At 42.0% G+C, this 26,087-nt stretch overlaps 1 long non-coding RNA gene across 1 annotated transcript; it reads left to right on the top strand.

The window, feature by feature from the left end:
- The first annotated feature begins 21,268 nt into the window (after positions 1–21,268).
- On the top strand, positions 21,269–25,718 carry LOC143831289 (uncharacterized). Its single transcript, XR_013228793.1, has 2 exons — positions 21,269–21,372; positions 25,197–25,718. It is a non-coding gene; the product is annotated as an uncharacterized LOC143831289 (long non-coding RNA).
- The last annotated feature ends 369 nt before the right edge of the window (positions 25,719–26,087 follow it).

The raw sequence follows: 26,087 nt of genomic DNA, 5'->3' as shown, positions 1-26,087 counted from the left end.
ATTTGCTATTGATAGTGGCACTCAGGACAAGAGGGCAGTAGTTTCTTCTAAAGTAGGAGCCCATTTTATTAATCAAGTTTATTCTCCTTCTCTCTTGTGTTGCATTGCCAGGTGGGTTTATCCAGGCTCTCTCAAGTTTTAATTATATGTTCTTTTAAAGAATACAGTAGCTGATCCAGATTTACTGCAGTAGATGCAAGCTTGTATGAATAAAATATACAGTCTTTGCTAGCCAACTCTTCCAATTACTTCCAGGTCATTAGGCCCTTTTCTAGTAGATACTTTACTATCATTACGAAACATGGTATAATGATATGCAGTGAGTCAAAAGCTCTGCAGCAAAGAGGTGCAGAGGGTAAAATAAGTCAACACAGGGCAGGAATCAGGTCCTATGTGTCTAGTCTGGTTTCCCACTTAAATTATCACCATACTAGATGCGGTTAAAGCAGTCGTTTGTCCAAGTTATCTTGCCGGATCTGGTTTAGATTTGAAGATCTCAGAGATAAAACTATTCCCAGGGGTGATTGCCACTTTCTCCTGTATATTACCTTTCTTCTCCCCCCCATTGAAACAGGAAAGTGTTCTACACGTGTTTATGGTAGTTCAGAATGGGGAGGGAGCCAAGCCTCTTTCTTTTCTTGAAGGGGGGGGGAGAGGAGCCAAGCAGGGAGCCTCTTTCTTTTCTTGGGGTGGGGGGGGGGGGGGAGAGGATCGAAGAAGGCAGAGAAGGGAGAAAAAATCCAAGACCGACAGAAGTTGAGAGAAATTAGGGGCTTCTCCTTTAAGGCAAGCTTGTCACATGGCCATCTTTGGCCAATCAGGATGTCTCTACCATGAAGGTTCAAAACAGCCTGCTTTCTCTAATCCGAATCTTGAAATATTGAGCATTAAAAGCACTCTAAGATATCGCACAATAAACATAGGGTCACTCCAGATCAATTCTTCTTGCTGTAGAAGGAAAATTTAAATCACCCAAAATCAAAACAGAAATCACATTCTGTGTAGACAGCAGGGACTGAATCAACCTTGGATTGGAATAAAAGCTCCGTGCAGTTTACACCTAGGTATAAATTAGCAGCTTTCCTGGGTTTACCAGAACTAGGGGTATTTATGAAAATTTTGGTTTTTTAAAAATATCAATATTTATAATTTGAGGGGATCTTAATATTGGTATGATATTTGGAACTGGGTTTTATTCAGGAATCTAATGTTATTTGACTTCATTATAGACTATGGGGAAAATAAGGGGACGGATGGACACTGCAGAGCATTTTTTAAAGATAGAGGTATCAAAATGACTCCACAGATGGCGGTGCCTGCCTTCATAATAACCACCAAGTTTGAAGAAGACTTGATCAAGAGGTTCGATTCTATTGGTTCCCAAATAAGGTACCACCCATCCATTCTCTATTCATTCCTGTGTGAGGAATCTTTTCCCTCAATGGACAAAAGCAAATAAACATGCCTGCAGCAAGCACCAGCCAATGCCTCCTATGCCAAAAAAAACAACATCAAGCCCAACAGAACCGATAAAGAACACAGGAATTCTACCACAACCAAATGCCAATGTGGCAAGCCACACAGAACTAATATCAAACTACAGAATCCAGAGGAACACATTCATGTGTGTGTGTGTAATTCTTTAAAGCCCAACAGAACTAGTGGCAACCCACAGAACCTAGGATGATTGTGGCAGTGAAAGCCCATCAAAACCAATGTCAAACTAGGGAATCACATCAGAATTTTTTAAAATGAAGGTCAATCCACAAAAGATAAGCAAAAAGTCAAGAGGGTATAAAAAATTGTGTCAGGAATAGTTCTGGGCACTTAAAGATAGCCAATTTGGTGTAGTGATTAGGAGCACTGACTTCTAATCTGACCAGCCAGGTTTGATTCCTGCTCCTCCACATGCAGTCAGATGGGTGACCTTAGACTTGCCATAGCACTGATAAAGCTGTTCTGACTGAGCAGTGATATCAGGGCTCTCTTTGTTTGTTCTGGGGAGAGGGAAGGGAAGGGAAGGGAATTGTAAGCCACTTTGAGATACCTTCTGACAAAGTGGTATATAAGAACCAACTCTTCTTAATTTGGGAGGAAGAGCCCCAGTGTCTTGATATCTTGAAAGTATTCTCTGCCTGGTGTGGATGATTCATGTTCCTACCCACAACAGATGAATGAATGAATTCCTAGGGTTAGGGACAACACCTAGAGAAGCCCAGCAGAATAAAATTAGTCAAGGGGGACCAGTGTTGTAAACACAACAGAACTAATGGCAAGTCACATTAGAATAATCTCAAGAAAAGTATAATCATAAGGGTCCAAGTAAAAGGTCAATTGCCAAAGCAAAAGTCCATGCTCCTAGTCTTTCCACAAACTTTTCCCAAGGTTATCAAAAGAAGCAAGGAAAGACCTTACAATTTTATCAAGGAATATATGACCCCATTGATTGTTAGAACCCCTTTCTCCATCTTTCCCCTGGCAGTATCTGCAATGTTCCATTGCTTTCCTCTTGTATGAGCTGATTTAATCAGTACTGAGATGCAAATGTAACCTTTTCATATATATGGATATATATGCAATTACAGAAACAGAAATTGCCTGACTCTTCCTTTTAAAACAATTTGCAAAGAAATGCAAAGATGAAAAAATTGCCTGGAATCTTTATTATGAAGATGGTTTTAGATAGAAATGGACTTGTGCCAATAAAAGATGGGGTGTGTGGATAGTGACATTGAGCAGTCTCTGCTATTTATTGATCTGGACCCTTTGAAGAAGGTAAACTTATTCCTGAAATTCATGATCTCAATTGTTAATTTTTTTCAATGTTTCCCCCCTAAATGTAATACTTTAAGTAATATTTATGTGTATAGAGAAATCACCATCTTATTACAACTGCATTGATCCATGACCTATAGTTATAGATAAAGAGACCGTTATAATTGCAACCTAGCCTTATGATACATTGCATAAGATTAATAAGTTATTTAAAACAAATTCAAGCCAAATCTAAAAGCAATTTCCCTTTTACAAATATAGTTTATATTAGTATGCACCAAATTAAACATTGACAATCCCCCCCCCCCCACACACACCTTATATTTTCTTTCCTCTTTAGCTCTCTCTATTAGGTCTTTTTCATTATTTACATGACTTATATGTCTGCAGCCAGTGTATTTTACAATGTATGTATGCTTTTGAATGCTTAACCACTGAAGAAGGTGTGCAGAAATGCATCTGATTCACGTATTTGTTCTTTGTTTAAGATTTTAATAATTAATTTTGTATGTGAGACTAGTATTGAGCCCTCATGGTGATTTTAACTTTCTTTATAAATAAGCAAATACATACATACATACATGTATATTCATATATTTGAACATTTTAAGTACCTATGTATTGTATTTATAAAAACAGGCCACATTTTTATATCACTTTAACCTTTTGGGGGGTTCTTATTTAAGAAAGTACTCAGATTTTTATAGCAATTTGAAGTCTGGAAGTAAAATTCTAAAATAAATCTAAAGATGAAACTAGCATTCTCTGCATAAAGAAATCTTTACAGAACTATCCATTTATTAGAGATATTTTCCCCTCCAGTGTAAATACAGGGGGCAAAGAGCAATTAACATTTAAAAATCCACTAGTTCCTCCCTTCTGCTTATATGAATCCCTTTCCCCTTATGTGAGAGGAAAAATAAGAATCCTTCCTGAATTTCAAGTTGATTTATTTTCATTTTTAAATAATGTTTTAGCAACATAATGAATCATGATATATTCCATCACGTTCTGTGCAACCAATTCTAGTATGATTTAACATAAGGTTATACTTTCAGGGTCCCCCCCCCCCTTACTTGTAGTGGCTCAGTGTATGCCTGACATGGAGAAAGACCTAGGTGTAAACTGCACGGAGCTTTTATTCCAAACCCAGATCGACTCAGTCCCTGCCCTCTATACAGAATGTGATTTCCGTTTGGATTTGGGGCGATTTAAAATTTCCTTCTGCAGCAAGAAGGATTGATCTGGAGTGACCCTACCTTTATTGTGTGATATCTTAGAGCAGTGGTCCCCAACCTTTTTATCACCGGGATTCACTCAATGCTTGACAATTTTACTGAGCCCCAGTGGGGCGGGGGGGGGGGGTAGTTTACTCCTCTACTCTCAACCACTGCCCTAACGCTCTCTGATCGCTATGGTAATGTTTAAACATCCCTTCAAAATAAGATACAGACACGCCACAACAATGAACATAAGGAACATTTTATTTTTATGGAAATTTTAACTCATGACAATGACAAATCAATGGGAACCCTGAGCTTGTTTCTCTGCAATGAGATAATGACACCCGAAGTGTGTTGTAAAGGGCCGGGGGGGGGGGAGAAGGCATCCTTCGCGGCCCACCTCCAATTAGTCGATGGACCACATGTAGTCCGTGGCCCACAGATTGGGGATCGCTATCTTAGAGTGCTTTTAATCATGAATATATTATCAAATCACATTGTTTTGAATCTGGGCTCTCCTCCATGGTAGAGGACCCGTGATTGGCCACAGGTGGTCATGTGATCAATTTGCCTTAAAGGAGAAGCCCCTAATTTCTCTCAACTTCTGTCAGTCCTGGATTTTTTCTCCCTTCTCTGCCTTTTTCGATCTTCTCCCCCTCCCCTCCAAGAAAAGAAAGAGGCTTGGCTCACCCCCCCTTCTGTACTACCCTAACCACGTGCAGAAGGATTTCCTGTTTCAATGGGGAGGGGGGGGGTAGAGGAAGATCTGAGTTCAAAGCAATCTGAATTCAACAGGATTGACAATGGAATAAACAAAGTAAGTGCAGACTCTGCCGTAGGTTCATTACATTATAACTCCTGCTACATCAGCTAGGTATGTATGTAGGTGTGAAGCAGCAGAACAAAGTCTGAGTCCAGTGGTACCTCAAACTTTGTTCATTGTAAGTAGGCAGACCTTTGTGCAGTTGAGACATTGGCTCATGAATGGGTATACCTGTAGACAGATTGTCCACTCAAACAAAATGTTTACCAAACTTCAAAGCAATGGGAGGATGCATAATTCTCCATCTTTGGAAGCACTGTTATCAGTTTCAAACTAGTCATGTAAGTTGTGCAGGGCTTGAAAAAAAATCTCCCCTTCAGTTTGTACTGCAGGAATTTCCTGATTTTACATTAGTTCTCTTTCATTTGCATTGCTATAGTGGCACTGGGTTCTGCTGGGCATTTTATACATTGAAATGGTTCTGCTGGGCTTGAAACCCTCCCTTGCTTGGATCATGATTCTGTATTTCACATCAGTCCTGATGAACTGACATTGACACAATGGCACTGGATTCTGCAGGGCATTAGTACGTTGCACTGATTCGGTTGAGCTTGCAATCTCCCATCCCTGTTTGTAGTGTGATTCTGGGCTAGACATCAGTACTGTTGAACTGGCATTGCCTCAATGGCACTGAGTTCTTCTGGGCATTCTTTAATTCTAGTGACACTTTTTTGCAGTATGTACATTGCACTGGTTTTGCTGGGTTTGTGAAAACGCCCCCTTCAGTTTCCACTGCAGAGATTATCTGGGAGTTTGATTTTATATTGCTGGGCTTATATTGCTCTTGTGTTTTTTACTGTTTTCCCCTATCAAATGGAGGATGTAGAACCTTCTTTGAGGACCATAACAGACTCTGTACATTCAATTCTCACCAAACCTGGAGGGATGGTAGAGGAGAGTCAGCTGAAGATCACATGCAGGTTTGGTGTCTCTGGCATGGCAGAAAGGTGTTCTACCATGTTTTAAATCTCACAACCAAATCAGTTTAACTCTTGAAAGTTTATGATGGTTCATGGTTTGTGATCCAGGCCTGTTACAAACTACAAGCCTTTATGAATCATATTTTCCTAATTATACCCATCCCTACTTCTCAGAAATTGTCTTATTTTTATTTATTTGATTTCTATACTTGCTCCCCAAGGGCTACAGTGAGTGTTGTCCTTTTCAAGTTACTAATGCATTGTTCTTATTCTGCTTTGCTTTTCCTTTCCTTGCTAGCAGGACACAATAATGCTATATCATGACCTGCTGTTCTGTATTCTGATGAGATAAACTTTAATGCAGAAAAGTTGATAAATAACATACACTCTGGTATTGAGTCCATGTTGTGGAGCAAGCAGGGTTCTCATTTTGTCCTACTTAAGGAGAGGGAAAGATGGATAACAAAACTGCAGATAAATGGGATAAGAAATGTAGTGGTAGATGAACTATTGAACGGACAGACGTTTATTTGCAACTTAATTGTCCTATCATGGCCATGGTCAGATTGTCTGAGTTACCAAGACTTCCTTGAAATTACTCACCCAATAACTGTCCTTTCTCCAGTCAGCTGTTTGTGAAATATTTTGAGAGAAAATGCAGTTCTTCCAAAGGGGTTCTTCCAGCTATAAATAGATTCTGACACTCCAGTTCAGCAATCAATGCCTGCAATTGTGATTCTTGAGAAAGATTTCAAAGTACAAGGTCATGGAACATCTGACAAAGTGCAGTTTAACCTACTTCTTCAATTGACCACTTATTCTGACAGCCCTAATTGTTCACCAGTGGACACATCTATCCATTAAAATGTCTTTCAGGATTGTTCTAAATCAAAGGATAATCTGACTTCAATCATCAGGTTTGAATTAGGAGGCTAATTGCATCTCTTCCTCGAGCCTTTAAAAGAGTTGCTGTTTCAATTTAACAAATCCCCAATGTGTTTTTTTTTTCTTTTTCAAACGTAGCTGTTTCGTGATGGAGAAATAGAAATCTCAGACTCACTAAGGCTGCCAGCCAAGGCTGAAAAGTTTCCTTCACAGGTATATTTCAAGTGTCATTTTTCAAGAATGGCAGTTTCCTCTCTGTAAGAAGTTTCTATTTTATAGTTACCTTGAGGCATGAAGCTGTTTTTGTAAAGTTTTAAAAAAGAGTATAGTTTGTCTGGCCTGAATAATACAAAAGGCATGAAATGGACTGTCTGCTAACCTTATTTGAATAATGAGGAATTACTTCCTTTTTGGGGGGTACAAAATGAAATGAATGAAAATAGCAGCCCGATGTCAAGTTGCCCTGTCACAAAACCTCATTCATCTCCTGATGTTTTTATTGCCTATGACAGTGAAAGACACAGGGCTTTCCCACCCAGCAATGCTGTCCTTTGGAAACGACATTGTAGCTGCAACTACTGCTATCCTGCAGTGGCCGTGGGGCTTCCAGATAGCAAAAAAACCTTGGTAATTGACATAACAATATATTATTACTATGTCTTTTCCAAAACGTTATAGCAAAGCAGGTTTAGGAAAGACTGGATGCACTAGGAATGGAGTAATGAAATCAGGGCCAAAGGCCTTCAGTTCTGAGGTTTGATGTACTTTTATTCTTCTGGCCTTTACGGGTTTACTTTTAATGTTTTCAATTGAACTGTTATGATTGTATGTTTTGTGTTGTGAGCAGCTTTTGAGAAAACAGATGGGCCACACCAAGCATGGAGATCTATTTAGAAAATTGCCAATGATGCAAATGAATATTTTATTATTCAGGTAAAAAAATTCCTACACATTTCACAATAAAGAATCTCGGGGGAATCTGCTGATCCTTTGGTATTGTTATAGCAAGAATGTAAGATCGCTCTGTGGCCCTTCATGGTCCAGCAGCACCTTCTTCTGCTTGTTCATGTAGCCTGCTATCTTAGATATCCCTGGTATTCCTGCCAGAACTCCTGTTCTTCTTCCTTCACCTTCTTTTACATGTATCAATTTCCAAAAGACATGAAAAGTAAGCAAATGTAGCTACATTTTCTCACATAATAAAACACATTGTGAAAACCAATACATCTAATCATGTTACCAAAATACTTAAAAATCAGTTAAAATACAGTACAATAAAACATAAACATAAAAACAACAATTAAAATGTGTGATAGGAAGGAAGGATCATTACCAGAATGTCAGGTAAAGCAATAAGTACTTGCCCATTAGCAGAAGACTGCAGTAGAAGGGGATAGGTGGATCTCTGTTCTTCAGAATGTTGGTACCACAGCTGAGAAGATCTTTTTCCAAGTTACCATCTCTGGCCCAGCTGGTGCGGAGTTTTGGGCTGGGTTGCCACCAGTACGCTGATGACACCCAGCTCTATCTCCTCATGGACGGCCGCCCGGACTCTCCCCCGGAACCATTTGCCAGATGTTTGGAAGCGGTGACAGAATGGTTTGAGCAGAGTCGCCTGAAACTCAACCCCTCCAAGACGGAGGTCCTGTGGTTGGGACGTAGGGGGCGGGAACAGGAAGCGTGTTTACCCACCCTGGGAGGGACGCACCTTACCATCGCGTCCCAGGCCAGGAATTTGGGTGTGATCATTGACGCCTCCCTGACCTTGGAGGCGCAGGTCAAAAGAGTAGCGGGCCAGGCATTTTTCCAGCTTCGCCAGGCCCGACTACTAGCACCCTACCTGTCCCCCGAACACTTAGCCACAGTGATCCATGCAACGGTCACCTCCAGAATAGATTTCTGTAACTCGCTCTACGTGGGCCTTCCCTTGTCCTTGGTCCGGAAACTCCAGCTAGTGCAAAACGCAGCTGCCAGTGTCCTCACTGGTACACCTTGGAAGGCCCACATTCAGCCAGTGCTGAGGCAGCTGCACTGGTTGCCAATTGCTGCCCGGATCCGGTTCAAGGTTTTGGTTTTAACCTTCAAGGCTTTACGCGAGTTGGGACCCACATACCTGAGGGACCGCCTACCGCCCTATACCCCCCGCAGAGCCTTACGTTCTGCGGGAGAAAATCTGCTGGTCGTTCCCGGCCCCAGGGAAGCACGCCTGGCCTCGACCAGGGCCAGGGCCTTTTCGGTCCTGGCCCCTACCTGGTGGAATGAGCTCCCGGGAGAGCTGCGGGCCCTGCAAGATCTTCCATCATTCCGCAGGGCCTGCAAGACAGAGCTCTTCCGCCAGGTTTATGGTTGAGGCCGAGGCTAACATCTATGCCCCCCCCCCGGGGACCCGGGACCTGGAATTGAGATTGGGGATTAGTACCATCAGTATCCCCTCTCCACCTGCTTGTAGTAGGAGGGGGAGGTTGATTAGCCTATCTTGCCAGGTTAGCTTGCTAACCGATAATGTTATATTGTAATTGTTGTTGAGGGATTTTAATGGATTTTATTGGGTTTTTTAAAATGTTGTAACCTGCCACGAGCCGTAAGGGAGTGGCGGGTAATAAATCGAAAGATGATGATTATGATGATGATGATGATAATCATCATCATCATCATCACCTTGGATTGTACCCAGATAGGGAGCTAGTGCAGATGGACCAAGACTGGACTGGTCTTGCTGCCCATGCCATTCAACATTCTGACTGCAGCATTCAGCACCAGTTGAAGCTTATGTTTAAGGATAGCCCCACATAGGGCACACTGCTGTAATCTATATTTAACTAAGGCCTGCACCGCAGTGGCCAGATTCCTGCCCCCCCTCCAGGAAATGCTACTGCTGGCTAACTAGCTGATAAAAGGCATCCCTAGCCACAGCTATCACCTGCTTATCCAGCAGTAGGATTCAAACAATTTGCTTCACCAATAGGAATGCTCTATTCAGAAAGATAGCTCTCGCAATACCACTCCATGTTTCTATAGGTTGTGAGCTGACTTGTTTCTTGAACAAGTCTTTGTTGTTTTTCAAGTTTATGCTTTTATATGCTAGCATATGATAGAACTGTAAGTTTTAGTTTTAAAAAGTCAAAGAATGCAGGGGTTCATAAGTTCCAAGCTGTCTTGAACAGACTCATCTTCTGACTTGAGCTACTCTGGCCTGCAATAGCTTATTGGGCTGGTAGGGATTTAAACTATGAAGGGGTTATTTGGGGAAGTTATAAAAAGTAATGTTTTTGTATCCTAGTTGAAAGTGAAGAAAAACCTCTGATATCACGAGGCATCAAGTAATCATTCAAATGAGAAGTAACTCTTCGTAGAAAAGGATTTTAATAATACAGTCTTCATAATGCTGTGGAGTTGTCAAATCAGTCATAGGTAGCAAGCATTTTATATATTCTTGCAGGCTGAATTCTTGTTATGAAAACAGTCATGAGATGGAGTTATTAATAAAAACCATTCGCACTCAAAGAAAATTTATGTCCATATCCTGATGGATATATAAGGTAATCCATCTCACCCCTGACAAAAAAAAGTGCTTGTAGCACGCATCCTTCTCTCCGCGCATAATATTATTCTCATTATTAAGAACTTAATACACCCAAAATAGTGTAGTCTCCAAAGAGTATTTTATCTAGACAGGATCTCTATTTCCTAACAACATTAGCTTTATTCTTACATAGATGGTTTTCTTCATCTTTTTAGGATTAGTCTCAATCCAAATTTTACAACACTGGTATGAATTGCACTTTATAGAATCATAGAGTTGGAAGGGGATATACAGGCAATCTAATCCAACTCCCTCTTCATTGCTTCCCCCTACACCTTTAAATGGGGAAGGCACTGGCAAACCACCCCATATTGAATCTGCCATGAAAACGCTAGAGGGTGTCACCCCAAAGGTCAGACATGACCCAGTGCTTGCACAGGGGATACCTTTCCCTTTCCCTTTACACTGTTATTAAAACACTAGGGACAAAGCCCGTTGTATCCAAGAATACAACGGGTGCTAGAGCTTGGCAGTGGGAAGAGGAAGGGGAGGAGTTGTCCAGTCTGTAAGGGCATGAGGTTGAATGTGTGTGTTGTGTGGGAGGTTGTGGTGGCATGGTGGCAAATGAGGGTATAGGTGTGGAGATATGGGTGTCAAGAACCTGTGGTGTGGAATGTTCGTTGAGTGTGGGAGAGAACTGACCTTTGGGAATTTTGGCATAGTGGTTACAGATGAGCTTTCCAGAGCGATGTCTTCAGATATGTGAAGAGAAAATCAGACTGGAGACTCTTCTTAGGGGAAGATTACATGGCAACCAATTCCTCCCAGTTCTGCGTCATTTCCCTTCTTGTGTGAATTAGGCCACATTCACCGAAATTCCCCTCTGACCTAATACACATGGGGTAGTCATAGCACACAGGTGTCCACCCTGTTCCTTCTTTTCCATTTTTTCACTGTTGATAAAATGTTATGTGCCCACATGCTTCTTTCATGGTTGCTCCATAGAAGAACGGATTTTTGTACCATATTGCTTACTACCCAAAGGAGTCTCAAAGTGGTTTACAAACACCTTTTCCATTCGTCTCTCCACAATAGTCAACATGTGAGGTATGTGGGATTGTGAGTGATCTGAGAGAACTTGGAATGGGCCGCAGTGACCCGGCAGGCCTTAGGTGTTTCAAAGCATTTTCCAATCGTCTTTCCTTTCTCTCCCCATAGCAGACTCCCCATGAGGGAGGTGGGGTAGCAAGCCTCACAGGGAAGCTGGCAACCCTAAGAGGAAGATTCTCTGTGCACAGCAGTCTTAACCTTAGTAAGGTTTTTTATACTGTTTTTTTATTTGCCAGGCCAATAAGTCATTTCAGTTGCCATGTGTCTTCAGACATTTACTTGTTCTCTATTTACAGTTTCAAGCTGTAAATATTTATTTAGATCTTCCTGCGCTTTCCAGACTCACAGGACCGATGCTGTTCTATCTGTCTGCGCCCCAGAATACAAACAGTTGCTGGTAAGGGCTGGTCATAACCCATAGGCCAAGGAGGGACACCCCTGCACCACTCCCTACCAACTGCAGGCAAAAATGGCTCCTTTGAAGGCTGGACTCTGAGGCATTGTACAATTTTGAAGTCCCACCTCCAAACCTCCAGGAATATTTCCAACCCAAGGGTAGCCAACCTCCAGGTGGGGCCTGGAGAGCTCCTGGAATCACAGCTCACCTGCAGAGTATAAAGATCAGCTACCCAGGCAGAAAGGGCTACTTTGGCAGGGTTCTGGTAGAGAAGAAACATTTAAGGCCTCCCACACAGGCTGTTGTTGAATTGAAAGACTTGAGGCCTACTGCAAAGGGTTGTTGTGCAGATGAAACAGAAGACAAAAGAGCCAGTTTCTTCTGCAGAATAATGCTGTGCAGTGATCTCAAATCTGCAGAAAGTTGCAAAGAAGAAAGACACATGGCTTGGCTGTGTCTAACCTCCGGGCAGAGCAGTATTTTAAGTGAGAAGGGGTTTTCTGTGGCCTCCCTGTTTGGCAGAAGGGGAAAGTCCCCCCCTCAAAAGGAAGGCCCTCAGGCTCCCCTGTGTTGCTCTCTGAAGGAAAATGCCTCCCTCCCCTCAGTCAGGGCCTGTCAGAGGCTCCTTCGCAGCATGCCTGAAAGGGGGGGGGGTGGACCTCCTGCCAGCTCTGTCAGGGTTCTGAGGCAATTTGCAGTTGGACATGACAGTTAGGGCAGGCTTGGGGCGAAAATGGCTGGCACAGCCTGTGTTCTCATCTCCCTTGGCATCCCTACTGACCTCATCTCCCTGCGGTGGTCAGGAGCAGACTGGCAGCCAGATTGGGCTGGGTGAATGGAATTTTGGTCTGTCCTGGTGAGGGGCCAATAGGAAGGTGTTTTGCGCGCCTACCCATTGGCCGCTTGGCCCTTGAGTGGCACTTGTAGGGGTGAATCAGGAGCCGCTTTGCGGCTCCTGATTCGCCCCTCCGAGTTTTTATCACGGACAGAGCCCGCCCTAACTCCTCCCCAATAGCCCTTAGGGCTTTATTTTATCTGCTCCGCAGGAGTGGTTAAAGATATGCATCTCAGAATCTACCATTCCACAGATAGAAGGCATTCTGGCCACAGACTATTAGTTTCATATCTTCCCACTCCTGCTATAACCCCAAATGCCCCCAAATGCTGCTGTTACCCAAATTGCTGGGGAATCATGAATATAGCTAGAGGCTGGGTTACACAGGATCTTTACTACCAATTTTTACAGGATCTTTTCCCTGTAAGAAACCCTTCTTAAATGAAGACAATTAAGCTTACACTCAGGGGATTTATTTGGGGAAAATATCAGGGTGCATTCAAAACACACACATACATACACTAAGTTCTACAGGGGGACAAGTTCAAGATACTGCACCTTTCTTGGATCCAAGCAGCCGAAACACAGGTTGACGACATCTCGGGGTGCACAGGATGCTGGGTGTGGAGGGAGAACAACACACACACACCTGGGGTGTGCGCAAAGCTTGATATAATGTTTGAAATTCCTGGGCCAGCCCCAGGGACTGCCCACTGGGAGGTCCATGATCGATGATTGGTCTCTGATAATATGAGTACCTGATAGGTGAGTTTGAACTGTGAGGTCACTAGAGTGGGAGGTGTGGATCTCATCAAGTGGCACAATACCTTGGCTAGGTGTAATGTGTCGCTAATGGCCCTATCTTGTTTTATCAGAAAGGACAGGGGGAAGACATTTGGGGATAAGAGGTGCTGCTAGGCAGAAATTACACTGGGCAAGAAAGACAAAAGTAGTTGCAGTTAGTACCTGGAAGGGATATTCCTTTCCTGTAGATAGTCTAATGGTCTTTGGCTGGGGGGGGGGGGCATATAAGAACCAACTCTTCTTCTTCTTTCTATGGAGACTCAGGTCACTAAGCTAACTCAGGTGGCATTTTTTCATCTGCGCCATGTGTGGCTACTAGCACCCTACCTGTCCTCTGAACACTTGGATACAGTGATCCATGCAATGGTCACTTCCAGGTTCGACGTCTGTAAGTCGCTCTACATGGCCTACCCTTGTCTTTGACCCAGAAGTTACAGCTGGTACAAAATGCTGCTATGGGGGTCCCCACCAGGACACCTTATAGGGCGCATATTCAGTCGACCCTCATTACTAACCAGTCTGTTTCTGGCTCAAGTTCAAGGTATTGGTTTTGACTTTCAAGGGCTTGGGTCCTATCTATCTGCAGGACTGTCTATCTTCTTATGCTGTCCGCAGGGCTCTTCACTCTGCGGGAAGGAATTTAGTCGCCGACACCTATCTAAGGAGCAGAACGTGCACGCTCTGCCTCTTTCCTCCCTGATGGCACAGCGGGAAGCTTCCCTCCCTCTCTATGTTAAAAGCTGGTTTTGTAGCTTTGTTATTAAGGTTGTTTATTGTTAATATGTCACAGCTGGCGGTTGGCATGGGAGGATTCCTTTGGGGGAGACAGGTCTGTGAACCAGTGCTCTCCCGTCATTGGGGTCTCCATAAGAGATGGCGCGTATGTGAGTGGGTGTGCCAACCCGGCTGGGTTGGCATGTTCATATTGCCAGGTGGTTTGGGGACTCAGACAGAGGCTTATGCCCAGTGGGCCCCACTAAAACCATCTTCCCAAGGTGGGTTCCAGTTGGCAAGGGGTACCTTTGCTCTAGGCTGATGCCATGACAGGGACTCCAGGGCGCCATCTGGAACTGTTGTCAAATCATGGTCGGCTGACCATGTTTTTTGATGGATTCCTCTTCATGGCAGGCCAACGCTCCTGCTGGAGTTGTATTAATAAAAGCTGTGGCCTTTTTTCTCCATTCCAAAAGACATTGGTGTTGCATCCTTCTTTGCTGCCTATACTTTGTCCTCCTGCTAGGCAGCAAAGATAACTGCAACAGCATTTTGTGCTTACATATGCATCCAGCCAATATCCAAAAGGTCTCTCTTCTCTTTAGGGCAGAATCCAGATGTTCTTTGGGCCTTCTAATGTTCTCAGTGCCATAAAACCTTTCATGGTTTGTTGAGTCGTTCAAAAGTGTTGGACCTTTGGCTAAGAGGTTCAATGATTTTTGAGATTGCTTAGGTGCTCAAAGATCTTAAAGGTCTAGATGTAAAACCTATATATTTCTTCTATTTACTGTCCACTAAATGTATAACACCAGATGTAGTACAAGTCATATACTGATTGATAGAGAAACTTCCGTCATTGGAACCCTTCTTTGCATTTTTTTAGCATGCTGACACACTTTACAATGCTGGCAAGGAACAAAAAATGTTTGGTAACTCTTTTCCATCTACAGTGTTTACTGCCAGTTCTGTGTGGGAGAAGCTGCTGTGAACTAGCATGTCCTTGAGATTTTTTGCTCATTTGTGGGCAAACAAAGGAACTGAGTTGCACCTTGGAATGTTAGAGTGGAGATACCAATACTTATTAATGATAGTTTAAATTTTAGTATAATTGTTGTAAGTTAAAACAGCAACCATTTTATCTGTAATATTGGTTTTCTTTTTGGGTATCAAAAGAGTAGATCTTGGAGTTAATTTGGCCCTATAGAGAGCATGTTTTAAGAGATCAGTTGAATACCCTCTCTCAGGTAGTTGCTGGACAGTTAGACTGGTGAGCTGCAGTTTCTTTTAAGTCTTAATTGTTGAGGAAAGGGAAAGTTTTTTTTTAGATGGTAAGGATGAAAACTGTCACCTGCCAGAAAATAATTAACATTTGTTGGTTTTCTGAAAGTATCCATTTGCATGGTATTGCCTTGTTTCCTCACTATTATGTGTAGAAAATTGATGCTGTCCTTATCATAGTTCAGTTCAAATTTAATGATTCTATGAACCGTGTTAATATGTTTTGTGAGCTGAAGTAACGTTTCTTCTGAACTATCCCATATCAAAAACATGTCATCCAAAAATCATTTATATACAATAACATTTTGTTTATATACACTTGAAAGGATATATTTCTCTTCAAACCTCTCCAGATACAGGCTGGTTAATTGAGGGGCAAATTTACAATCCATGGCTGTGCCCAAAATTTGCCAAAGATATCAACTGCAAACTGAAAAAAATATTTTGTAGGTAAAATTCTGCTAACTGGTAAAGAAAAATTGAGGGGGTTTCAAGAGTTCCCTCTTCTCTAGAGTATCATATATTACAGCTAAGGCCTAAACCTGGGGGATGTTGGTATATAAGGATGCCACATCCAGAGTGACAAATAACCAATCCTCCTGGAACTGTTTGATGTTGTTGATATAGTTTTAAAAATCCATTGTATCTCTAAGAAAGGAGTTGATTTTAGGGATAAAAGGTTTTAGAAATGAATCCAAATAAGAGGCCAGGGGTTCTTGAATTGCACTGATAATAGGCCGACCTTAAACCGGAATTGTGTTCCTATGGATTTTAGGTAATAAGTGGAATTGGGGAATTCTCCCTTCAGATTCTAAAATAAAATAAAGTATTTTTAATTACCTTATTATCAGTGCTTCCTGGGCTAAAAGGAAACCTGTTAAGCAGAGCTTCTGCTTGTAATGTTGGAATGTTACAATTAGAGTAATACATAACCTTATTTCCTGACATTTTGTAGTTGGTTCCACCTTCTGTGGCAGCCATTCTGTAGTTGTGGCCACCACCCTTTGTCAGAATTCCAAGGGTTCCCAACGGCTCAGTAGAACTGGGTATCAGTGCTCCAGTGGATCCACTCTAATAATAACTAGGTTCCCCATCTACCTGCAACCCCCTCCCCCACCCCAAAAAACCAAGAAACTTGAGAATCCAAGGTGGCAAAGCAAACTGTTACCAGCATTAAAAGTTCCAAAGCATTTATTGAAAAGAAAATATCCATGAAAATATCAGCACAGCACCAGATCTAGCAAGGGATTAAAAAGAAAAGTGTCAAATGCAACTCTTCTTTCTCCTCCTTTATACATGCCCCAGCAGATGTTAAATATAAAGTAGTCTCCTTAGAGTAGAAGGTTCCTATTACTTTGAAACTTCTGTTCAGATGTGCTGGGTCACACATGGCAATAGTCACCTCCTGCAGACCTCCAGTAAGAGCCCTGTGTCCCTTGATAGAATCAACACAAAAAAAGAGTCCTTGCTCTCAGGAGTGTTCTCACTTTTTTCTTTTTTACTCCCCAAGTAAGGCCTAGTCAAAGAACTGTTTTTCTGAAGGCTTTCTAGCCCCTTAAGCCCCCCCCCCAAATCTATGATCACTGCTAGGGGACTGGACTTTGAGCACCCCATTGTCTCTCACTGGACCTACTAGCATTTCTAAAAGAGTGAGACTGGAAAGGAATTGTATTAACTTCTTTTCTGCCTGTTCTCTGCTAAGAAGGAAAGGAACTTTTAAAAAAGAAACTCAAGGTGAAGGTTTGTCAGGAATGAAGCTGAGCCCAGCTAGCAGAGTCCGTGATAAAGACACATCCGAGATCCAACAGGTAGTTGAGAATCCAAGGAAGAACTTTATTAAACAGAGTCTACATACAGCTAAAGCACGTCAAGATTTCCTAAGCAAAGATCTTGAAAGTAACAGGGAACAATAGGCATTTCAGAACAGATATAGGGTTCTCTTAATAAGGGAGGGGTACAAAGGTATTTCAGTGGGAGAGCAAGAGGGCACCAAAGGTGCTAAGGTTCACAGGCTTGCCAGATGGCTGGAATCTAATCTCTACAGTTACAGCCCTATTGACACTAGGCTGTCTATGCAAGGTTGCGGGAAGAGATTGATAAAGCAAAGGAAGAAGACTTCCGCTGGGAAAGTAGGGGAGTCTTGGAGCCTGAAGACAGATTTACAGGTTTACAACCCTCAGGCTTGCCAGGCTTCAGGAAATGAAACTAAGCAGGCATGAATCGGGGTTCATGACAAGGTTTTATTCAGTTCAAACCTGCACTGAAAAATGGCTTTCTTCATAGGTGATGTTGTTTGTTTCTTACTTCTATACACTTTCATGTATAGGTTAGTTGTGATAAGGAGCTATAAGCATTTGAAGGCATGCAATGAGATAAGCCCATCATCACATCAGGCAAGAGTCATATCATTGCCTAAGGAATAATAACTCTTCCCTACAAAATCACTATAACTCCTATTATTCAGTGCATGAGTATGTACACATGAATTACTGCAAAAACTGTTTCCCTGCCTTTCCCATTTGTTAGCACACAGACAACCAGGTCATGTAGGCACAATGAGGCAACAATACAGTGAAAAACATGTCTAGTAATAGGCAGAAGCGTGCCTTTGTTCTTGTACCTTGCAACAATAGATCGCTAACTATGAAGTCATGAGGCTTCTTCAGATTGTTCAAAAACATGAAGACTTAAAGCAGGGTCGGATTTACATGAAAAGAGGCCCTAGGCCAGTGGTCCCCAACCACCGGGCACTGGGCCGTGGCTCCCTCTCCCCTCCCAGTAAGAAACTTCCCAAGCCGCAAGCAAATCGGCCAAAAAAGTGCCCGATTAGCTTGCGGCCCGGCAAGCTTCTTTTTTTTGGGGGGGGGGAGAGGGAAGCAGGGCTGCGCATGCGCATTTGCACCATGCGCGGCTGCAAGCGTGCATGTGCGGCACTCTCGGGCATGCGCGGCCGGGCAATCGCCCTCCCTGCCGCCGCCGGTCTGCAGCCTCAAGACGGTTGAGGACTACTGCCCTAGGCTATTCCACTTATGTGGCCCTTTCACCTCCCATTTTTAAGTTTGTAAATTACATGAGAGATAATAAAATACATCATTACTGTGATATATATCAATATGTTAAATGAAACACTGTGATTGGTACTAATCTTTATTTTAAAAAATGTGGAATATAGCCCCCTCTTAATCTTGAGACCCTAGGCTGAAGCCTAGTTAGCCTATAGGAAAATCCGGCCCTGACTTAAGAAAAAAGCCTGAATTTATTGAGAGCAAGTCACTTAACCTGACAATACCTTGTCAGAACTAAGGCACAGCAGGATAGACACAGGATTTCCACAGTTGTATGAGGAAAGGTTGAGGGAGCTTGGTCTATTTATCCTGGAGAGAAAACAACTAAGAGGTGATATGATAACCATCTTCATCCCTGTACCAGGAAAAAAACTCAGCTTTTTGGCTGACCCATAAAATTAGGTGTGGAGCTTCTGCACCTCAGTGAGGACCCCAAGGAGCAGGAGCTGAGACCACCGCTCCAGATTACCTTCACCACCCACAGGAGTCACAGTGGCAGTTGTATATTTCAATGTGGTTGCCAATGAGGTTCCTGGGGTCTCAGTTGTGGCCGCTGAAGTCCTTGGCTTAGCAATTAACAGAAAGGACAGTAGAGTGACTGTGAGCGATGGGAAGATAATGGAGGGGGGGAACTGTGGGGAAATAGTAACATGGCACAAACATAACTGTTTTGATACAACAAAACTGTTTCTTGAATATTGTACTGTGTTGATAGCAGCTGGGGAATGAACAGTGATAGGGATATGCATGTGAAACATATTGGAGCTCAATGTATATCCAAAATTAATCTATTGGTATTTTTGGATATGTTTGGGTCTCTGACTGTTATCCAGAATTTATCCAGGATACTAATAAATGGGTCACTACAACCCCCCAGAAATATTTTGGTTTAACCAGGTATATTAGGAGCCAGCATTTGAAGGCTGACTTTTCTCCCCCCCCCCCCCCATAGCTATGCCTTCCCAGGCTTGCTATTGGTTTGCTCAGTTGGTTTGTTTTAGTTTATGCCACTTTTATTGTTCTTGTTGGCAATTGTGGTCTGCAGGGGTAAATTTCTTCAGTCCCCTGTTTCGGACTGGCTATATATCTGTGGCAATACAGCAACTGAGGACCTCATACACTGAGTTCTGGATTGCCCTCCCTATAGATCAGAAAAAGAAATTTATTCAGAAACTATTGCCCTGGAGCACTACAAAAATGGAGAATTTGACCTTTCTGCTGTCAGATAAAGATCCTTATGTCTACAAATATAGTGGCATTTTTTGCACGGGCTGCCAGAAAAACTAGGTCTATCAAACAGCACTTCAATGCTCACTTGTCTTCTCTTAAAATGCCAATTTTATTTCTGTATTTTATTGATTATACTATTTTTAGACTTAATCGTTTTATGCATATCTATATATTCCATTTGTTTGGTTATATACAATTTTGTATGACCTTGTTTTGATAGGATTGTGAAAGCCAATTACTATAAAATTTATTTAACAAATTTTACTTCGTGTGAGGTTTGCTTTTTGCAGTAGGCTCTCTGGTTACAGTGCTTTTAGATTGTTGGATTGTACATTCACTTGATTTTTTAAATTTTACACAGCAGTGTTTACTTACAGCAGTGTTCCGATGCAGTTTGGTTTGAGCGATTCTTAGGTGGTAAATTGTCCTGGATTCTCTGGAAAACAAATCATTTTAGAGGAAAAAATAATGGACTACCATTTAACATGCTCTTTGACTTGGAGACTTAAGTGATACATGTTGATTAAACTCAATGAAGAAACATATTATTTGTCAGCTCTGTTGTGGAAAAAAAGTAAAAAGAAAGTTGGCAGATTATAAATCAAGAATTGAAAAAACTGTTGACAAGGAGGTTATTGCACTTTGGATACGTTTCTGAGATATTTAAGAATATCCATTTTACTCCATTTTATTCCAAGAAACGAAGTGATTAAGTGTTAGCTATGAAGAGACTAAAGGAAATTAGAAGTACATGCAATAGTAATGATCCTGGTATGTCTTTTGAAGCTGTCAGAGAAGGAACTAAATTATCTCTAAAAGAGATCATGAAAAGAGTTTAAACAACGATATGTTAGCTAAGACGATATCAAGGTGGCCAATTAATAAAGATTGTTCTAAATCCAGCACTTTCGCAAATAAGGAGATATATGAAAGGAAATTGAATCAAGATATGGGAATGTTGCTTTCAACCATATGTGCAAATGAGAGATAATGGAATCAGCTGGCTAATGTACCAAATGAATTAATTGTCACAAAAAACTCTTCCCTTTCTCAATTCCAGCTGCTAGAAGAACAAAAAGAATTATGCATTTCAGCTGATGAAGTTGGAACACATTTTCAGTTAAGATAAGAGTATGCCTAGGTAGATTGTCCAGGTAAAGGGATTGATCCCCCTCCCCTTTGGCAATTAGCTTTTTTGAATGACATAGCTGTGTTACCCAAGAGATACAAAATGCACTGGTGCAGCAGTGCCTTGGGCCTCTGTTGACCTAGCAATCAGGCCAGAACCAGGGTCCAGCTGGTTTTTCAAAATAAGCTCATTGTATCCAAAATCCCATCTCCATCTGTGTTCTCCATTTCTTCAGCTATTTATTGGTAGCAAATGGACCTAAAACCCTTAGCTCTACCTACATAGACATACCTTTGAAATGAGTTGCAGGATATCTATACTGTTTATAGTACAATACACCTGAGAAAGAGTTTATTTTCCACATTTAAGTAATTTAAGTTGCTATTATTATACTGGTACTATGCATGTATTTGGGATACTAGTAAGGATGATGGACTCTGGATGGGGTCTGGAGATTTCCCATAATTAGATCTGATCTCTAGACTATTTAAATCACTTATTTATTGTTTGTTTTTTAAAACCATTTATTCCAGTTCTGCCTCTTGTCCCACCATGCCAATCTCGCTCTTTTCTGCTGCTCCAGACTGATGAACGCTCTATCTCGATCTACCCCGCAAGGCTGTTGTGTGGATGCTTGTCCTGCCATGACCCCTGTGAAAAGGTATTTCGACTCCCAAAGGGGTCCTGACCCCCAGGTTGAGAACCACTGCCATTGACTTTGTGAGACAGTAGCATTATTACTGGCCCTTGATTCTCATACCCTGCTTTGATTTCCTGGGGAGAGCCTATGGAATCCCACTATGAACAACAACTCTCCCAATAGTACACTTCTTTTTATTTAAACATTTGTATCCTTCTTCTCTGCAGCTTATACAATTAGTGAAACATATACTGAAATCAAAATTAAAAGTCACGGTTTAAATATACAAAGATGTAAAATCAATAAAACAAAAATCAATTGAAATATTTAATTTTTAAGCCTTAACAGTATTGCCCAGGATTAACCTCATTAATTTACATTCTTAGTTGAATCTATGGGGTTCTTCAAGGAGAACTTAAAAAAAACTCTTTAAAATCCTCAGGTTCAAAAGAACAATTTGATATATAACTTTCACTTACCAACCAGATTTTACATTTCAAAGGCCTGCTCAGAAGCGTAATACTGGTGAACAAACTTCTTGAATCTTGCCAGAAAAAACACTCTATGTACTTCCACTGGCTAAACTCCACAAGTTGGGAACAATTACAGAAAAAAAATATGTAGCCCTAATTGAAGACAAATGAAAAATTAGGTCTGTATAGTAGGCCTCAAGTGTTTCAAATCAACAACAACCTGCATGTGAGGCTTTAAGTGTTTCTTCTCCACAACAACCCTGTCCAAAGTCCAAAGCAACCCTTTCTGCCTGGGGAGCTGATCTTTATAGTCTGGAGATGAGCAGCAACTCCAGGAGATCACAAGGCTCCACCTGGAGATTGACTTTCCCTGGTCTGAACATTTTATCAGCTGTAAAAAAATGGAGACAGAAGGTGCAGGTTGGACACCCGTGTACTGTGATGCCCCCATGTGTATTAGTATTAGGGATGGGGGACATTTAGGTGTCTGTGACCTAATTCACATAAGAAGGGAAATGAGGTTGAATGCAGAACTGGGAGGAACTGGTTGCCATGTAATCTCCCCCTAAGAAAAGTCTCCAGTCTGATTTTCCCTTCACATATCTGAAGACATGGCTCTGAAAAGCTCATCTGTAACCACTATGCCCCAATTTCCAAAGGTCAGTCCTCTCCCACACTCAACTAACACACCCACACCCTCATTTGTCACCACACCACCACAACCTCTGACACAACACACACATTCAACCCCATGCACTTACAGACTGGACAACTACTCCCCTTCCTCTTCCCACCACCAAGCCCCTAGTCAATAAATAACAGAACCATGCCTCATCTTTTGGAATTAAGTGCAATGGAATTTAGTGGGACTTTCTGTCAGGTAAGTATGCATTGGACTATAAAACTTATTTTTCTCCCTCTTGCCTATGGTGAATTAGACCACTTTCTTTTTCAGTATTTAATTAACACTTCTATCAATTATCCCAAACAAACACATAAATATAACCATTGCCATTTCATGCTGTGTGTTCATCCTTGACATTTATTAATACTAGCTTGCACAGCATATTAAATTCATTTGGCAAGCACAGCAATAGTCATAACTCAGAAATTTGTTCCTTATACATTAACGGTTCTTCCCCACCCCACCCTTGAGTTTCACCTTGCAAGTTTTACACATGTTTCAGGAAAGAAGTCTGAGTTTCCTGACATCATTTTGAAAGACCTAAAATTCTTGGGAAAATACAGACTTGTGTGCCAAAATTGTGGTGATGTTAATTAACCGTCAGCGATGCAGTATCTCTGATCTATTTTTGGCAGGTCATAATCAGCCCATGAGATTCACTGCTACGGAGAACATAATTACAGATAATAAGAGTTAGATGGAAATGTAGGGGTCATGGAGTTGAACCCCTGTTCTGAGGTAGGAATCCTTACTGGTATTTAAAAATTCCTAATCAATACTTTATTTAGTATTATCCTCTTAAAAACAGTCTAGTTGAAGAAACACACTCCTGCTGCTTCTTCAGCACAGTAATTTTTAAACCAGTATTTTCCCCAATTAAAGTGCACATCCATTTTTCATTATTGTAGATGAAGCTGGCTATTTTTCTTCCTTCAGTTAACAGCAATCTTTAGCTCAGTTTGATCCCTGCTATCAGTATTTCAAATCTGGATCTATTGAGAAGAAGAAGAGTTGGTTCTTATTAGGGTTGGACCAGCACACTGGCGGGTGCACACACACAGTCGCAGAACTCTATGCCTGCGTGTGTGCACTGGCTGGCACACCAGTGGCCACACCTCCCCTCCCCCCCGCGCCACGATGCTGGCTGCTTCGGGCACAAACGGCCGCCTTGGGCGCCGAAGCACCCTACCCTAGTTCTTATATGCCGCTTTTCTCTACCTGAAGGAATCTCAAAGTGGCTTACAGTCACCTTCCCTTTCCTCTCCCCACAACAGACACCCTGTGAGGGAGGTGAGGCTGAGAGAGCCCTGATATCACTGCTCAGTCTGAACAGCTTTATCAATGCTGTGGTGAGCCCAAGGTCTCCCAGCTGGTCACATGTGGGGGAGTGGAGAATCAAACCTGGCTCACCAGATTAGAAGTCTGCACTCCTAACCACTACACCAAGCTGACTCTCCAGTTTTGGATGTGTTCTGGGAACCATGCCCATTACCTTGAAGGGAAGTTATTTAGTTATACCTGTCTCATAGAGTATCCTGTTGGTTGCATTATTGTGGTGTCACAACATTGTATCTATAGCCACATCTGTAAGGTTAACTAGGCTACATAGCTGATCTTAGCAGTATTGATCTCAGCTGATGAGGATTCAGCTAAGATGTCATGAAGATTTTAATTGCCAATAAAAAGTAGGGGCACTTACTACCTGACCCTTGCTGTTGTTACCTATAGTAGGAGAACAAAGACAGGCAATTGCCCCATTGCCAGTGGAAATGATGGTAAGGTCAGTTTTCAAATAAAACATTGTCCTTGAAGAAGAGATGCTAGCATAGTGTGGTGGCTAATCTGGAGAACTGGCTTAATTCCCCATTCTTTGCATATAGCCTACTGGGTGACCTTGAGCTAGTCACAGTTCTCTTAGGGCTGTTCTTGCAGAGCAGTTCTGTTAGGGTGCCCGCTGTGGGGAGAGAAAGTTGCTATGGGTAGTAAAAATGGGGATATAAAAGCTGAGCTCTTTCTTTCTTCTTCTTCCCAACAACTCCTAGACATCCAATTGTAAAGTGAGATATTATATTATACCCATTAATAATTCCATAATCATTTCTGTTGGAGTTGAGAAATGATTATGATTATCCAAGAGAAATGATTATGAAATCATTTTTCTATTATGCCTCACTGTACCATTCAGGTTTGTTTATTTTTAAAATTATAATCCTATATTGAATCTGACCCTCCACGTTCATATATCTTTAGTGATAGTGATTCCTTTCAGTCCCAGAAGCACATCTCCATCTAGGGTTGATAACTCTGTCACAGGAACTCAGCATATGATCACCACAAACAATGTGGTGTGTCACGCCCCCGCTGCCACCTCCCAAGTTGTCAGAGCAACAGGACACAGCAGCAGCAGTCTGCATCAGACTCTGAGGAATCGCCCGAACAGCTCAGGCGACACCATAGGGTGGGGTTGGCAGAACGTTGAAGGAGCCAGAGGCTGCAGGCGAGCTGTCAACGTAGATGGGGCCCAGCTGGAAGCACTTTGGTAGAGGGTGAAGTGAGTCATTCCCCATGCAGTGAATTAGCTGGGCTGTATTTAAAATAAACAGCAACAGACTTCTGTCTGGATGCAATTTATGCGGACACCCTCCAGACCAGTTTTGAATTCTTGCATTTTGTCTGACTCCTTCCAGCTCCTGTGACTCCTGGCATCGGCTTGACTACTCTTCTGGTAAACTGGACTGACTATCTCTGGCTTCTCTTGGTTCCTCTGACTCCTGGCACCGTTTTTGATGACTCATTTGGTAAAGTGGACTGGCTTTGTTTGAATATCTGCTATCTGGACTTTGACTTTGGCTCTGTTTGAACTATTCTCTGTATTGCCCTGCACTGTACTTATCTAACTCCTGGCAACACAGACTGGACTTGACTTTGTTCCATCTAGGCTTTGCAGCCCCGGCTCCTACAGCACAGCTGCTACTGGGCGTGGCCAGCTAGGGCAGCATATGGTGGCTCTTTCCATATGTTACTATGCTGTGGAGCGTCACTCTACAGAACTTCCCAGCCTGGATATCTCAGACAAGCCCAGTCTTGTTAGGTCTCAGAAGCTAAGCAAGATGTCTTCCTATACTGTCATGGATATGATGCCATTTAAGCCAGTGTCCTTAATATACTCCCAATTAAATGGAATGTTTTTTTTCTTCTGATGACCATAAGATATTGTTTTTCTCTTTCTAATCAGGATCTTGATTAGGGATCTTGACAGGGTGGTGGAATTTTTGTAAAAGGCTATTAGGCTCCAGGAACTTAATACCTGATGGACTGTACCCTGATTTGTCTTATTATACATCTTGTAACCATTACATATGCCAATAAAGGTATTTGTTGTTGTTGTTGCTAGTCAGGGTTGGCCCTGACTACACTTGGAAAGGCATCCTCTGAGGAATACCACGGTCATGACATGGGAGCAGGCAATGGCAATCCACCTCTGAATGTCTCTAACCTGGCAGCAAGACAATTTTAGGATCTCCTGGCTACATTACACGTATGCCATATGATAAATAAATAATACTCAACAGAAAATA

This window comes from Paroedura picta, chromosome 3 (genome assembly GCF_049243985.1).
Source record: "Paroedura picta isolate Pp20150507F chromosome 3, Ppicta_v3.0, whole genome shotgun sequence".
In the NCBI taxonomy this organism is placed as follows: domain Eukaryota; kingdom Metazoa; phylum Chordata; class Lepidosauria; order Squamata; family Gekkonidae; genus Paroedura; species Paroedura picta.
Note: the sequence above shows the minus strand (reverse complement) of the source record. Positions and strands in the feature narration are given on the sequence as shown.